Source organism: Poecile atricapillus, chromosome 23 (genome assembly GCF_030490865.1).
Source record: "Poecile atricapillus isolate bPoeAtr1 chromosome 23, bPoeAtr1.hap1, whole genome shotgun sequence".
Lineage (NCBI taxonomy): Eukaryota > Metazoa > Chordata > Aves > Passeriformes > Paridae > Poecile > Poecile atricapillus.
The window spans coordinates 7,455-23,378 of record NC_081271.1 but is presented as its reverse complement, the minus strand read 5'-3'; the positions used below and the strand labels follow the sequence as shown (position 1 = coordinate 23,378).

Genomic DNA, 15,924 nt, shown 5'->3' with positions numbered 1-15,924 from the left:
TCATTTTTTACACACCTAGATATAATACACAACAGATATTAAAATGTATTATATTAGCATCTATCCATACGGTTTTCATACTGAATATTAATCTACTTGTCTAGATTTGGATTACTTGTATTTATTTCTTTTTTCTTTCTCTCTAACTCTCTCTCTCTATATATCTATCTAGCTCCCCTATATTTACTTTTACATGTATATATTTATATATTTCTCTTTCCAATGTTCTGCTTTTGGAAATTTGCATTGCTTTCTCTTTGAAACTCTACCCATTCATTCAGCTAACAGGTCAGAATGACAAAAATATAAAGCCCTGGTGAACCCCGAGTGCAAAATGTGCTCGTCTCTCTGGAACTTAGGCACAGAAATTTCTCTCGGTGCATTTTAGTACCTCATGGATGCACAGATGCGTTTTATACACTCACATTTTACAGGGAAGTAAGAGGTGGAAAAACAAAACCCACTTTCTTAACCCTAAGCCGTTCCTGACATAACAAAACCCTAACGATGGTGTGCACAGAGAGGGGGTTTCTTTCCAAGGGAATTTAGAGAGATCAGTTCCCGTTCCTTGCCAATACCTACCGTAAAAACCAGAACAACTCCACAGCTTTTTGGATTCTGCATCCAGCCCTCCCAGGGAATTTCCTGGCAGCTCGGGGTCCCCTCTGGGCAAGGGTACCCGGCACGAGCCCTCCCCATTCCCCGCTCACCTTGCTCCTCCAGCGCAGCGCGTGCCTCCCTCTGCCGGGGACCTCGGCGTGCCCCAAGGGACACGGGAGCCCCCCAGTGCCCACCCCGTCCCCCTCAGCCTTTGCTCCTCACCCCCAAAGCAGGCAGAGAACAACTCCAACTGCCCTGGACAGCAGCACCCTGCTTTATTGGAAGCCCTTCTAGGTCTAGACCCCCTCCCAACAAGGAGCTGTGCTGCAACAAGAAAAGGGGTGCCCCGGCTGCGGGCACTTCTGCACCGCTCTGAGCCCAGAAAAACCCAAAATCACCGGAATTCAACCCAAAAAATCCTCAAATCCAAAAATAACCCCGTGAAAATTGGGTAAAATATGAAAAAACGGCAAAAAATCCCATAAAAATCTTGAGTTTTGGGGTCAAACAGCACTGCTACCCCGGCTGCGGGCACTTCTGCACTACTGTGAGTCCAGAAAAACCCAAAATCACCGGAATTTAACCCAAAAATTACCCCAATCCAAAAAAACCCCCGTGAAAATCCCATGAAATACAGAAAAATTGCAAAAAATCCCTGGAAAAATCCTAAAAAAAATCTAGAAAAAATCTCATAAAATACAAGAAAATTCTGTAAAAATCCCCAAATCCCCCAAAACTGTCCCAAAACTGCCCCAAATCCCCTTCAGGATCTTTGGGAACCTCAATTTGTGCCTTTTAGGGATCAGTTTGGGGGATTTGGGAGGTTTTTTGGAGATTTTTGGTTGATTTCAGGGTATTTCAGGGTGATTTTGAGTGATTTTGGGTTATTTCAGTTTGATTTTAGGTGACTTCAGGGTGATTTTGGTTGACTAGGCTGATTTTGGGGTGTTTCAGGCGGATTTCGGGTGACTTCAGTTTGGTTTTGGTGTATTTTAGGCTGATTTTGAGTGATTTTGGTGCATTTCAGGCCAATTTTGGTTGATTTCAGGGTGATTTCTGGTGATTTCAGGCTGTTTTTTTGCTGATTTTGGGGTGCTTGAGACTGATTTTGGGGTGTTTCAGGTTGATTTCAGTTGATTTCAGGGTGATTTTGAGTGATTTTGGGGTGTTTTATGGCAATTTTTGGGTATTTTGGGGTGTTTCAGGCTGATTTTGAGTGATTTTGGGGTACTTCAGGCTGATTTGGGGTTATTTCAGGCTGATATTGGTTGATTTCAGGGTGGTTTTGGGTGATTTTTGGCTATTTCAGGCTGTTTTTTTGCCGTTTTTTCACCGATTTTTGCTGATTTTGGCTGATTTTGTGCCGATTTCTGGATTTTAGGGCACGTTTCTCGAATGCCACCCTGACGTGCGCATCAGGCGCCGTTTCCACCGGGGCTGCGTCTCCTGCCTGGGGTGTCTCATCTTCTGTCCCCAAACCCCCCAAAAGTGCCCCAAATTCCCCCAAAGTGCCCCAAATCTCCTTCAGGATCTTTGGGAACCTCAATTTTGATCCCGGTGATGTTGTCCCTGCCCCGCACCCGGTGATGTCATCACCGGTTTTGTGATGTCATCGTCGGCCCGGTGACGTCATAGTGTTCCCTGTGATGTCACCTTCTCTCCCCACGTGACGTCACGTGTCCCGCCCGGTGACGTCATCCGCACTCCGTGATGTCATCGCCAGCTCGTGACGTCACCGCCCCCTGTGTGATGTCACAAGCCCCCCCGATGTATGACGTCACCACCCCCCCGTGTCTGACATCACCACACGCCTCCATATGATGTCACCACCCCCGTGTATGACGTCACCATGTCCCCCGTGTATGACGTCACGGCGCTGCTGTTGATGGCATCATGGCGGCCCCGTTGATTACATCACTGCGGCCCCGTGTATGACATCACGGCTCTGCCGTCAATGACGTCACGGCTCTGCCGTCGATGACGTCATGGCGCGGCCATCGATGACGTCACTGTGTCCCCTGTCGATGACGTCACAGGAGGAGGACAGCTCCACCTGCCTGCACCACGCGGCCAAGAACGGGAACCTGGAGATGGTGGAGCTGCTGCTGGGAACCGGACAGGTGGACGTCAACGCCCAGGTGAGTGGTCAGTGAGTGACCACTGAGTGTCCACTCACTGTCCTGAGTGTTCTGAGTGAGCCCTGAGTGTGTCCTGAGTGTGTGAGTGTCCACTCTGTGTGTCCCTGCTGGGAACTGGACAGGTGGACGTCAACGCCCAGGTGAGAGGTCAGTGAGTGACCCCTGAGTGTCCACTCACTGTCCTGAGTGACCCCTGAGTGACCCCTGAGTGTCCACTCAGTGTCTGGAGTGTCCTGGCAGTAGTCAGAGGGTCAGGGCTGCTCTGGGACTGTTTTTGGGCTGTTTAGGGGCTGTTTTTCGGGTGTTTTTTTGGCTGTTTTAGGGCTGTTTTTGGGGTTGTTTTGGGGGTTGTTTTGGGGCTGGTTTTGTGCTGGTTTTGGGTTGTTTTTGGGGTGTTTTGGGGTGATTTTGGGTGTCTGGAGGCGGCGCTGACCCCTGGATGACCCCTCAGGACAACGGCGGCTGCACCCTGATCATTTGGGCGGCCGAGCACAAACACATCGAGGTCATTCGGCGACCGCTGACCCGAGGGGCCGACGTCACCCTGACCGACAACGTGAGCGCACCTGGGGACACCTGGGGGGACCTGAGACACACCTGGGGACCCCTGGACACACCTGGGGACACCTGGACACACCTGGGGACACCTGGGGGGACCTGAGACACACCTGGGGACACCAAAACCACACCTGGGGACAGCTGAGATACACCTGGGGACACCTAGTGACACCAGGGGGCCACCTGGGGACAACTGGGGACACCTGGGGACAGCTGAGACACACCTGGGGACAGCTGAGGAACATCTGGGGAACATCTGAGATACCTGAGACACACCTGGGGACACCTGGAGAACATCTGGGAGACATTTGGGGACACCTGGGGGGACCTGAGACACACCTGGACACACCTGGGGACACCTGGGGACACGCCTGGGGACACCAAAACCACACCTGGGGACACCAAAACCACACCTGGGGACACCTGGGGACACCTGGGGGCCACCTGGGGACACCTGGGGACAGCTGAGACACAGCTGGGGACAGCTGGGGAACATCTGAGATACCTGAGACACACCTGGAGAACATCTGGGAGACATTTGGGGACACCTGGGGACAGCTGGGAAACACCTGGGGACACACCTGGAACCCAGTCTAGAACCCAATCCAGAACAGTCTAGAACTCAATCTAGAACCCAGTCTAGAACGCTCTAGAACCCAGTCTAGAACACTCTAGAACGTGATCTAGAACGCTCTAGAACACAGTCTAGAACAATCTAGAACGTGATCTAGAACGCTCTAGAACACAGTCTAGAACGCTCTAGAACACAGTCTAGAACGTGATCTAGAACGCTCTAGAACCCAGTCTAGAACAATCTAGAACGTGATCTAGAACGATCTAGAACTGTCTAGAACCCAGTCTAGAACAATCTAGAACGTGATCTAGAACGCTCTGGAACCCAGTCTAGAACGTTCTAGAACCCAGTCTAGAACCCGATCTAGAACAATCTAGAACACGTTCTAGAAACACACCTGGAACACACCTGGGGACAGCTGGGGACATCTGGGACACACCTGGGGACACCTGAGATACACCTGGGGATACCTGGGGACACCTTGGGGACACACCTGGGGACACCTGGGGGCCCCTGAGATACACCTGGGACACACCTGGGGACACCTGGGGACACCTGAGATATACCTGGAGACACCTGGGGGTACCTGGGACACACCTGGGATGGAGAATATACATCTGGAACTCACCTGGGGGGACCTGGGGACATCTGGGGACACCTGGGCACACCTGGGATAGAAGGAACACACCTTATTGGGTTTTGTTTATTGGATGTAGGAGTTCAGATGGGGTAGGGTTGGTTTGTTTAGCCGAGTTTGGGGTGTTAATTAGGTGGCTTTTGTTAGATGCAGTTTTCAATTTTTGAAAGTTTTTTTTATTGAGTGGTTTTAAGGTGATTTTTAGTAATTGATGGTATAATTTTATTTTGTTTGTAGTTGGTGTATAAAAACGTATATGTTCTATTTATTTAATGTTGTCTTTTTTAGTTTAGGTGTTGATGATAAGTTTGGATTTCTTTCTGTAGTGTGTTTCTTATTAGTTTTACTTCTGGGGACACAGGCATTTGTATGGTGGATTTTTAGAGGTATATTTTTGGGGGTGATTTTTTTAACATTTTAGTAGTTTAGATCGATTTTTTATGTTTTTCATTAGGTATTATTTTTTTTATTGAGTATTGTAATTATGTATTAGTATAAAGGTAGAGCTTTGGGGTTTTTTTAACTATTGTTTAGGGTTAGTTGAATGGTTTTGAGTTCAGTGTGTTGGTCTCATTATTTTTTAATAGTTGGTGTGATTTGTTGTGTGGAGTTCAATAGGGTTGCTTTTTATTTACGTTTAACTTTGCTGATGTGATAAGAACTGTTAGTGACAGAGCATAGCATCTGTTTTTGCCGGTAGTGGGTTGTACGGTGTGGGTTTTGTTTGTGTTACCTGTTTTGGGTTTTTTTTTTGTTAATGAGATTAAAGTTTTTATTTTGGGGTTGTGATTAAATTAAAAATTTTAGGGCAATTTAGATTTTTGACACGGATGCACTGTGATGAGAGTACATTAGTTGTTTTATGTGGTATTGGTGGTTTAGATAGGGGGAATATTTGTTTTGAAAATTTGTTTTGGCATTGTTAGTTGAAGTGTTAGGATGAGTTGTGTTTCAGTGTTGAATCTTTTTGAGGGGATTCAGATTTTTTCTAGGTTAAGATTTTTTTTCCCTTAGTTGGTGGAGGTACTGTGATTTTATTGATGACATTGATGGGAATTTGATGCTGTTTGTTTTTTGGTTATTTTATTTTTAGGAATTTGATTTTTGCAGTAGGCCTGGAAGAATTCACTTTATTTCAAAACATACTAGTTTAATGATATAAAGGTTTCCATATTAACTTCTCAGTGTCTTAGATTTTTTTTCTTATTTAGTTTTTCCAGAATTTATTGATAATTTAGCAATCAAGCAGGGATGGCACCCCGTTCTTGAAAAGATGGCTATGGAAAAACCTGTGTCTAACAACACGTACCTGACAGAGGGCAACAATTTTGCCGTTATTACAGGGCCAAATTCGAGTGGCAAATCAACATCGGCATGGAATGCCGGAGGAGAGGAGTTTCTGGTGGGCTCCCAGTGACATCTGATGGAGTGACTTTGTCTCTTTATGGACTTTTAGATTTGGGTTCTTTTTCCCTTTGAACTGAAGATTGATGAGAGGGAGCATGGTTTTCTCTCGTTCGGTCTCAGTTGTTTATTTTTTCTTATCAGCATTACAAGGTACAAGGAGCTATGTACACTATGATAGAAAAGGGGTAAAATGGCTAACAAAGATCTTCTTCAAGGTCTTTTATATGTCCATTTACCCAATTAACAGGTGCCAACTAAATTATTTTTCTTAGTGACCCAATGACCCAACACCTGTGTGCTGCACTCTGACATTTTCTACCCAATCACCTACTACTACCCAAACATCCCTAGGAGACGAACATGAAGAAGAAAGAAGAAGGACAAGAGACAACACCCTAAATCCTCCATCTTGTCTCCTGTTCTCTAAACTACTTTTTCACCCAGTGATTTAAGAAACTTTCTAATCTACACATTTACACTTTTCCTATCTAACTTTAACATTTGTTTTCATGTGTCACCATGAAAACATGCACATGAATTTCATATTATATGAAATTCAGTGTTTCCTTGAATCCTAGAACTAAATATAAAAAACAAGGGCACACAGTCTGTATCTCAGACTCCAACATCTGCCCCTCTCTTTTTAAAAAAAAACCAAAAAAACAATAAAGAAAATCAACCTAAATCTTTTATTGGATTACTTTTCAAGAAGGGTTATTTTTCCTTCACTCGTGTTTTAACAAATGAGGCTTTACAATATCAATTTTCCCACTTTTTCACACGAAACCCAAAGTTCATCGCTCTGTCATGCGGGATCAAATGTGTTCAGCCGTCAACTGCGGTCTCGATACGGTTCACATCGGCGTGCTCGCTCTTCTGCTCTTTGGGCCATCTGTTTGTCTCTGCAGCTGATGAGTTTCCAGGTTCTTCTCTAGGAAGTTACTTCTGCTTTAAACCTGTGAATACACAAACATACACTTTCCTCCAAATTATTAATTGAAATGAATTTTTTAATCTTTTTGCTTCTGAACTTTTGACCAGAAGCAAAGAATTCTCTCTCAACTTTGCTTGAGTCTTGTTGGAACAATACCTGATAATTGATGGAACTGGCTTAGTAAAACACTTGTTTAAAAAGGACCGTTCAAGAATTATTTGCAATAGATATAAGATCTTTACACTTTTTCCAAAAATTTAAGATTTATAAGGTTTTTATACTTCTGAGGCATAGCCTTGGTTCCCCCCCTTTTTTTGTAATTAAGTAAGGTATTTGTTTTTTTTGTTATGACAATGAAAAACCATCAAATTAAAACACTTGCACATGTATACACATATAGGAAATAACACTTTTACAGAAATCAAAAACTTATTAAGAAGATTCATAATTAATATTATGCAATATTAAACTTATCTGAATAATCTGTAATATGAATTACTAAATATACTAAATATATACTCTCATCCCAGAGTCTGTCACTGCTGATAAATCAACGGAAGATTGGAAAATCATGTCCGGATAACAATTCTCCAAGCCCGCTGTAAAATCCAGCTGCTATATTAATTCACTAATTGCCAAGTCCAATTGACCTGAGTATTGTTTTGATGCAGAAAACTTCTGGGTTTATTGGTAAATTCTCTATCTAGGTAAAGTCAAGGCTTGGCCAGAGCCTGAGGTTTAAACTGGAAAGATGTCTCTGAAGTAATTTTCAAAGCAAGGGGTTTAAAAATAGCAGCTATAAGATGCTTAAAACACAGCAAACTTTTAAAAGGCATTTGTATAAAACAATGATCAGATGTCTTAGGTAATTGACTAATTAAACCATTCAGTAGTTAATTTAATCTGAAGTTTCTTTCATAACCCTTGACTTTCAACCATGACACATTTTCTTAGAATTCTGGAAACTAAAATAATAAAGCTACATTGGATTAGGTAAATGCAAATCTTCTTAAACAAGGAAAAGAGTAAAAACCAAGACAACAAAACTCTGTATAGAAGCAGCTGCATAACTTATTTACCAAGATGCATCTGTAGTGAGAAAACAAAAAAATCTCAAATGACACGTGTCTAAAAGGTAATTACACAAAGATATATTAAAATATGTATAAAGCTGCCTGTAAATACAATGACACTTTATACATAATGCTCATCATAGAAATCTATAAATTTACATTATAGAATGAATATGTCATCAGTGAGTGTCTGAGGAAATCAAGATAATAAATTTAAAATATTCACGTCTTAGTGACTAAAAATGAATTAAAGTGAAAAACTTTAAAATTTTTTGTAAATAACAATCACTAAGTTTTTTATGCAACTTTTAGAACACTAAAACTGTATAACAAACAATAGAACTTCTAATGAAATCACGGGTGTCACAAATTGCATTCACCTCTATTCTTAAGCAGGTGTTCACCAGTGTTCTGTCACCACTGTTTCAGTTGTAATTATCTTCATCTCTATAGGAAAATAACTATGCATTTTAAACAAATGTCTTCAATAAAACATAAAGAAATTTAAATTTTAACTTGTTAAAAAATAATTATGATAAAAGGAAGTAACAAAACTTAACGTCAAAAAATACTAAAGTTATAACTTAAGTAAAAAACACTCAAACTTAAACATAGTGAAATTTAACTTTGCTTAATCTTATTAACACAATCTATATTAGATGAAAACACAACTTAATCTTACTCTGTTATTATAAAAAAAGGCAATTAAAAGTTTGGTATACACTTCTTTGAACACAATATAACAGGAATATTGATTCACTATAGAGATTATAGGGATGCAACAAATTTATCACCATTCTATGTTATCTGGTTTTGAGAATAACTTATAATAACTGCACATGTTATTAAAAATACCATTCGTAACAAGAATTTGCTTGGTATATGCTTAAATTTGTTAGGATTTTTAGAATTCAGTTTTACTAGAGAAAAAATACAACACCACAGATTTGGTAATTTGCGATTCAGCTTTTGTAGTACTTTTCAGAAACATTAAGTTTAACTTTTTTATCTAAAATCTAAAATCCAAATTGGTATATATGCTGTTATACAGGTTTGGTTTTGGCTTTTTTTTTTTATAACAAAAGGACTCACATTAAAATTTCTTTATTAAAATTGTAAAAAAAATACCAAGCAAATGGGTAATATATGGTAAATATAATTTTGAGATTACTGAAAACTGTATTGAATTAAATCTACAATACACTTATTCAAATGAAAGGTTAAAAATGAAAGAAACCTGTCATTAAATCCTTTTTCTGTAGGATTAATCATATGATTTTTCAACTTAATTTTAAAGAAATGCATCTTGTAGAAACTGACTGTAACTACAGTAATACTGCTTGATCACTCTATATCATAAAATACTACATTATCAGTAGATGTATAGAGAAGATAACATTTTCAAAACTTTCATGTATTACAAATACTGAAACAGAAGAAAAATCTTTTAAATTTCTTGGGATGCATAAATATAATTTTCTATGTTATTCTGTAAAAACAAAACCAACAGATATCATTAGAAATACAACATCTATATGTATTCTATTATGCAACATTTTTAAACTTTTTGATCCATTTTTGAAGGCACTTCAATAAGGGCTTCTTTCTGAAGCTTGTGACTGCTATAATTTGCAGATAAGCCAGTAATGCATCTTACAATGCTTTTGATTTTTACTTTTCGGCTATTTTTCTGAAACCATTCCAGAGATGCTGGAGTTTGTATTGACATGTCCCGTAACCCTGAGTCCATGTCTCTGGGAGGATTTGTAGAGTGAAAGAACTGTGCATTAGCACGGCTGTGCTCAAAAGACTCTTGGCTTTGTGTGGTATCCAGCGAATCAATCTGCTGTGGTGAAGCTGTTGTTTTTTCCAGCTGTTGTTGCTCTGCTGCAGCTGTATTGCAAAGCGAATTCAATTTTAAAAGTGCCGCCGCAGCGCTCGGTGCACGCCGAGGCTCGGTTTCTCCACCCGCCTGTGCCCCGGCTCCGGGCTGGGCACGGAGGGACGGGACCACGCCTCCCCGTGACGTCACGGGCGCCCCTGATGAGGGCTGGCCTGGGGGCGGTGTCGCAGGCGGGGTCTGGAGCTGCTGCTGTGGTTGCGTCACTGCTGACGTCACGTTGACTGACAGCTGTGGCTCAAAGCCCACCCCTGGCAGGCGGGGCGCGGGGGCCGCTGTGCCCGTGGAGGTCCCGGACCGCTCTGGCTCGGGCCGAACCCTCCCGTACCCTCCCAGGGGGGACAGGGCTGTCCACTCCACTCCCTTAGGGCCGGAAAGGGGCTCGGCTGCCGGCACGCAGGCGGCCAAGGAAATTTCCCCTCCCTGTTCTGCCGGCACCGGCATACCGGGCGCTGGAACAGTTTCAAGAGAACTCAGACGCTCTTGCACAAGCTCTAAGACCTCTTTTTGCAAATTCTGTCCGCATTTTTGAATCGCCTCCTCGTCTCGGTATAGTTGTTTGTCTGGGCTTCCAACAGGCTTACACATTCTCTTTGCTAAGGTAGATTTCCGGGAGGCTGACACAGACTTTACAGCGTGCGGTAACGAGCATTCCGCATCTGACTGAAACAAACCCTTCTGTTTTTCTGGACCCATCGTGTCCCTTGCCTGAGTTTCAGAGTCCCATTTACTGGCGATGACTTCATAAGTCACTGCAGAAGCCGTTAGAAGTTCAGCCGCTACCTCGTCTCTAAGAGTGGTTTTTTCATATACTCTGACGTTTATCTTCTCCCATAGGCTTGGGGTAAAAATATTTTCTGAATCCACGTTAGGGAATTCTACCCGTACCCAGGATAGAAGGCTTTTAAACTGATCCGTGCAAACAGAGAGCGGGTGCTCCTTTACCATAGCTTCCAAGGTAGCCGAAACCTCCCCCTCAGGTTTGGACACGTTTCCCATATTTTTGCTCCCTTTTGATGGCTTACCTGACCTCAGGGTCAGCTTTGTCTCATCTCCTCTATCCGTGATCCCTTCCACAGCTCACAGACATCCGGCTTGGCTTGTCCGCTCTCACCGGCGCCGGGATTACCGAGATCTTCTTTTTCCCCTTTCCAGGGAGTTTTCCAGCTTCCTGCTGTCTTCGCTTTTTTCTTTTTTTTTTTTTTTTTTTAAAACAGGAGCCTTCAGTTCAAAGTGCCCCAAGTTTGGGAGCCACTTGTCTCTTTATGGCCTTTTTGATTTGGGTTCTTTTTCCCTTTGAACTGAAGACTGATGAGAGGGAGCATGGTTTTCTCTCGTTCGGTCTCAGTTGTTTATTTTTTCTTATCAGCATTACAAGGTACAAGGAGCTATGTACACTATGATAGAAAAGGGGTAAAATGGCTAACAAAGATCTTCTTCAAGGTCTTTTATATGTCCATTTACCCAATTAACAGGTGCCAACTAAATTATTTTTCTTAGTGACCCAATGACCCAACACCTGTGTGCTGCACTCTGACATTTTCTACCCAATCACCTACTACTACCAAAACACCCCTAGGAGAAGAACATGAAGAAGAAAGAAGAAGGACAAGAGACAACACCCTAAATCCTCCATCTTGTCTCCTGTTCTCTAAACTACTTTTTCACCCAGTGATTTAAGAAACTTTCTAATCTACACATTTACACTTTTCCTATCTAACTTTAACATTTGTTTTCATGTGTCACCATGAAAACATGCACATGAATTTCATATTATATGAAATTCAGTGTTTCCTTGAATCCTAGAACTAAATATTAAAAACAAGGGCACACAGTCTGTATCTCAGACTCCAACATGACGGTGAGAGCATCTCATAGGGTCTGGGGGAGCACCAGGATGCACTTGGACCTGGAGCATTGCTCAGAGGAGGTGGTGAGGGACAAAGCTTTTTGCCAGGAAACAGCAGCTGAACAGGTGAGCCAGTGTGGATTTGCAGGGCTGATCTTTCTGCTTTTCCCTTTTGATTCCATCTTGGCAGTCCCTCCTCAGTGCCCTCAATCTGTCACAAGAGTTCCAAAAAAAAAAAAAAGGCTGAGCAAACAGTGAAAATAAGGGGTACAGGTACGGTAGAATACAGTTGTACCCCACCCCCAACCCTAAACAGCAGCCCTAACAGCGCTCCCATTTCCCTGAGGCAGCTGCAGGCCGGAATCCTAAAGCAGCAGAGTGCCAGAACCCCGAGAGGTGCAGGCAGTACACCGTGTTCTAGGGCCAGTTGAGAAGAGATAGTGGCCACGTAGGTCCCGGTTGTGTGGGATAACCAGGGGTTTCCAGCCCCGGCCCACCCCGGGGTCCCCGTTCATCCGCAACCGGGGAGGCTCCCAAACCTCATCAAGGCGTCGGTTCGTTCGGATCCACAGCAATACCGCTTGAAGAGTTTCGCTCCGCAAGCCTCAGCATCCCAGCGGGGCTGAAGCATGCAGGCGAAGGACCCAGCCATTGTCAGGAGACCGTGAGTGTTGGGTTTTCACAGATGTGCTGCTAAGATCTCGCACTGATATTTGGTTTTCTTTATTGTACCTGTCCAAGAGACAACAGCCTGCCAGAAACGTGCCAGACGGTGAGGCGGCCTTCCCTTGTGCCCCACGTGGCTTCTCGTCCCCACGCATATGAGAGCTAAGTCGAAGTCCAAGACCTACAGAGGGGCATGAAAGCGGTGTGCCAGGTAAGCACTCGTGCCCAAGGATTTTTGAGTCAGCTTTGGAGATGTGGAGGTCCAAGCTGTGGCCCCTTAGGCCACCTCAAGGGAAAGCCTCACTTTGGCTCACAGTGCTGAGGTGCGCAGGACAGAGCAACCCCGGGGTGTGTCGCGTCACTTTTCTACCGTGCCTTCCGTGCCTTTCGTACCTCTCGTGTCGTACGTGCCTCGCCTTATCCCTTCCAGGGGTTTATCAGAAACCCCGGTGTCTCTCTTAACATCTCTGATCTCTCTGAGAAGAACATGCAGAAGAAAGAAAAAGGGACAAGAGACAACACCCTAAATCCTCCATCTTGTCTCCTGTTCTCTAAACTTTTTCACCCAGTGATTTAAAAAAACTTTCTAATCTATACCCTTACACTTTTAGCTTTTTCTATCTAACTTTAACATTTGTTTTCATGTATCACCATGAAAACATGCTCATGAATTTCACATTATATGAAATTCAATGTTTTTCTGGATCTTATAACTAAGTATCAGAAACAAGGGTACGCACTCTGTATTCCAGACTCCAACATTTGCCCCACTCCTTAAAAAAAGAAAAAAAAAAAAAATCAACCCAAACCTTTTCTTTGATTAATTTTCACTCAGGGTTATTTTTCCTTCTCTCAAGCCCTATGCCCCAACAACAGAACTGCTGCTCTGTTCTACAGAGCGCTCTGCCTCCAGTTTTGAACATCAGTTAACTAACCACTCAAAGCTAGAGAAATAGATCTAGGTTGCTAACTTAACCGGTAGCTTAATTTGTCTAATTGCTTTAAAGTTTCTGCTGAAACTACTTGAATTGAAAGCTGAGTTGTTATAAATATCTATCTGAAATTTCATGAGTCAAACTCTTCACAATCAAGTGTGACTAAGATTGATATAAGGTTACACTAAGATGTTGCCTCTTTATATAGAACATGCTAAATAAAAAGAAAAATTGAATATTATACAAAAATCTATTTTCACTGAGATAAGGTACACTTTCTTTTGAGTTAACTAAAAGAAGCGACGCAGGTGAAATCGCATCACAAAGCGATCAACAAAATGATACAGCTCAAGGGCGATACCTGATTCACCTTCATCTTCAAGGACTTTATCTCTCATGCAGGATTCTGAATCTTGACACAGTTCACACCACGCTTTAACAAATGAGGCCTTACAATATCGATTTTCCTACTCTTTCACACGAAACCCAAAGTTCATCGCTCTCGCGCGCGGGATCAAAGGCGTTCGGCCGTCAACTGCGGTCTCGATACGGTTCACATCGGCGTGCTCGCTCTTCTGCTCTTTGGGCCGTCTGCTCGTCTCTGCAGCTGATGAGTTTCCATGGTTCTTCGCTAGGAAGTTACTTCTGCTTTGAACCTGTCAATACACAAAGATACACTTTACTCCAAATTACTAATTGAAATTAATTTTTAATCTTCTCGCTTCTGAACCTTTGACAGGAACCAAAGAATTCTCTCTCAACTTTGCTTGAGTACTGTAGAAGAATACCTGATAATTGATGGAACTGGCTTTGTGAAAGACTCGTTTAAAAAGGACCGTTCAAGAATTATTCGCAATAGATATACAATCTTGGCGTTTTTTCCAAAATCTAAAATACATACATAGTGTTTCCACGCTTCTGAACTGCAGCCTGTTTCCTCCCCCTCTCTTGTAAACAAAGGTCAAATATCCACTGTCTTGTTCTGACAGTGAAAAACCATCAAAGTAAAACACATGCATATGTATACATATAGGAAATAATACTTTTACAGCAATCAAAAACTGATTAAGACGGTGCATAATTAATATTATGCAATATTAAACTTATCTATATAATATGTAATATGAATTACTGAATGTACTAAATATATACTCTCATCCCAGAGTCTGCCACTGCTGATAAATCAACGGAAGATTGGAAAATCATGTCTGGATAACAATTTTCCAAGCCCACGGTAAAAATCCAGCTGCTATATTAATTCACTAATTGCCAAGTCCAATTGACCTGAGTATTGTTTTGATGCAGAAAACTTCTGGCTTTGTCAATTCTCTATCCAGGTAAAGTCAAGGCCTGGCCCAGCGCGTCAGGCGCAGACAACGAGGCGTTCAGGGAACTAGCGGCGAGCCCTTTCCGCCCCTACCCTCTCACCCAGGGGCAACAGCGCCGGGTATCGGACAAACCTCTGTCAAGCAGCAGCAGCCGAGCAGATGAACCGGTGCATGGATTTGCAGGGGGGAACTGGATTTGCAGGGGGGATCTTTCTCCTTTTTTCCTTTTGATTTCATCTTCCTAGTCCCTCCAAAGCGTCCCTAGAAAAAATGGGGATGATGAGGACGAAAGTAGTTGAAACTGAGGGAAGCAACTCTGTTGGGGAGGGTGAAACAGGGAAACGTTATGAATGTGATTGTTTGTCAGAAGATTCTGAAAATATGAAGGCTAGAATCAAAGTAGAAATGAAAGCCTGCTCTGAGTCCTAGGATACTGAGTGCCGGTTAACCAAAGAACAATAGCCTAGCCAGTTGAACGAGAATCCCTGCTGACAAAACAATGTCCTTCTGCTGATTGAGAAGTCCAAAGGTAAAGAAGCAAGGAAAGAACTTGTAAAGCTTTGTAGAGTCTAAAGTGCAGCACTGTATGTTAATATAGGGAAGCGCATAGGCCGTATGTAAACTCTTTAGTGGCCGTGTCTCATGATGATCGGTTACTAAGAATTAGAATATTCACGATAGAAAAAGATATATTGGATTGTAACAAGAACTTCGCTCTCAACTCTTACCCCTGTCTCAGCTCCCCTCTCCCCCGCTCTTACCTCTGAACCCCGCTCCCTCACCTCCTTCCCGTCTAGCCCTCTCCCCCACTCTTAACTCTCAGCCCCCTCTCCCTGGTCCTACCCCACTAGTCTTCCCTGCTCTCTACCTCTGGTTTTTCCCTCTTTCCCTCTATTGCTCTCTTATTCCCTCCCTCCCCTTTCCCAACCTCTCCTCCCCTGCTCTTACCCGTTCTCTCTCCCCTTCCCCGGACCACGCGGACGCCGAGGCCGGCGGCGGACACGGATCTCCCCTCTTTTTACCCTTATAATAAATTGCTTATACTTGAACAGCTTGACCCCGGAGAAGTCTCTCACCGCGAGTGAGCGTTTTTACACACCAATACCTGGCGCCCGCACGTTTACGAGCCATCCCACGACTCCTCCATCGGTGAGACACTGCTCCATCATCACTGGCAACTACGAAGACAGGTTTTTTCACCCTTTAAGGCCGTCTAGAGTGCAGTTTATGCGGCTGATCACCATAACACCGTAACTCTCTTTCCACTGTTCCGCGGCACCCTCGGGCACTGGCCGGCCGTCGCTCAGCAGCGTCGGCTCCGGAGC

General features: G+C 43.3%; 1 long non-coding RNA gene across 1 annotated transcript; it reads right to left on the bottom strand.

The window, feature by feature from the left end:
- Window positions 1–12,685: 12,685 nt before the first annotated feature.
- On the bottom strand, window positions 12,686–15,924 carry LOC131587871 (uncharacterized). Its single transcript, XR_009279458.1, has 4 exons — window positions 15,705–15,924; window positions 14,732–14,860; window positions 13,633–13,927; window positions 12,686–12,812 (listed from the first exon to the last, which is right to left on the bottom strand). It is a non-coding gene; the product is annotated as an uncharacterized LOC131587871 (long non-coding RNA).